This window comes from Magnolia sinica, chromosome 9, assembly GCF_029962835.1.
Source record: "Magnolia sinica isolate HGM2019 chromosome 9, MsV1, whole genome shotgun sequence".
NCBI lineage: Eukaryota > Viridiplantae > Streptophyta > Magnoliopsida > Magnoliales > Magnoliaceae > Magnolia > Magnolia sinica.
The window spans coordinates 33,717,745-33,719,294 of record NC_080581.1 but is presented as its reverse complement, the minus strand read 5'-3'; the positions used below and the strand labels follow the sequence as shown (position 1 = coordinate 33,719,294).

Genomic DNA, 1,550 nt, shown 5'->3' with positions numbered 1-1,550 from the left:
ATGAGTAGCCAATGGTACACTAGAAATATGAAATAGCTTGATGTTCGGACACAAATTGCATACTGGCGTTGTCAGTAGCAAGTCGCTACTAGACGGTGCTCTGTGGGCCATTCACTTGTACTTTTCTGTCTGGAGATCCAAGGATGCAGGTTATAGAAATATATATAATCAATCAGTTTCTTACTTCAAATGCTACAGAATGTTACACAAAACATAAAATGCATATTTGAAAGCAAAGAATAACTTGAAAGAAAAAATAATAATAATCTGATAGTATAGTTAATGATCTAACATTTTCTTATTCCTTGGTTAATGTGTTCTGCTCCATTGATGAAGTCAATGTACAGTTGCTGTCTCCAACAAGAACAAGGGGCTGAGAACAGGTGGCCAATGGAAATGGTGTACAACCTGTTTCTATTAAGGAATCCACCTTTAGTTGAAATGATTGGATAGACCATCAATGTCGGACCACGATCAAACGGAAACAAAGAAGTAATCCTTAGAATCAAATCTATCTGATTTGCAACAGATGAGATGTCATTGGCCTCCAAATACTCTACCCCTTTCGAATTTTCAGCATCATAACTGTTTGCAGTAAAGTTGTCAAGAATCTGAGTCACGGACTGATAGGTAGTTTCACAGTGAACTCATTAAAGATGTAGTCTAATGAGGAATTGTAGATAAACTATGCCAATAGAGTTTGGTTAACTTTCCTTTTTTTCTTAGTTTACTTCAAGTGTAGTCCATTATTACTAGATTTACCTGATTGCTCTGTGTTCTGAAGTCCTCTATAGACAATCTTGAATCAAGAACCACTATATCATAACTTTCCATCTGGGGAAAATATAGGCCCCTCCTTGTAGTATGCAAGGAAAATTGGTGGCAATGGTAAATACCAGCTATCAAAAGATAGCTACCTGCAAAGAAAACTTCCAATTCTACCCTACAGAGGTGTCAGGTACCTTCACATTAATGTGGCATTCAAAAGCCTTTGGGTTTGGATAACAAGCATCCACACCAAACAAATATGCTGCTCTTAACTTTAATGAAAGAAAAAGAAGAGGAAAAGATAAGTTCTAAGTCTTTGCCATTTCAAATGGGTGGCTGAGCATTTCTTATTAGCAAAAGATAATAAAAAATAGAACCATAACCTCCTGACTAAAACAAATTGATAATTTATTGCAAACTAATCACTAGTTGCCCTGTTTGTATGATCACCTGATCAGTTCAGATTATTTCACAACAGATCCGAGTTAAGGTTTAGAGAAGAAGCTTATCAAACGAACATCACACATATAGTCACTAAGGAATTGTCATTTTCTTTCCTTTTTTCCCATTTTCTTTATTCTAAGCTTGTTAACAAGATAAAGGTTGTTTTGATGCATGGAGTTCTATATCCAACAGTCATATCCAGTTTTTATGTTTTTGTTTCAAGATCAAACATCTAGAAGCTTTATAAAATAAAATAAAATAAAAATCAACTTTTTCAAATATATCAAATGCTTTATGGCATCATTCCAAAGGGTTATTTAGGTCCAATTACATCAGGA

At 34.7% G+C, this 1,550-nt stretch overlaps 1 long non-coding RNA gene across 1 annotated transcript; it reads right to left on the bottom strand.

The window, feature by feature from the left end:
- Positions 1 to 762: 762 nt before the first annotated feature.
- Positions 763 to 1,039, bottom strand: LOC131256233 (uncharacterized). The gene is made up of 2 exons (XR_009176684.1): positions 918 to 1,039; positions 763 to 834 (listed from the first exon to the last, which is right to left on the bottom strand). It is a non-coding gene; the product is annotated as an uncharacterized LOC131256233 (long non-coding RNA).
- Between the last annotated feature and the right edge of the window lie 511 nt (positions 1,040 to 1,550).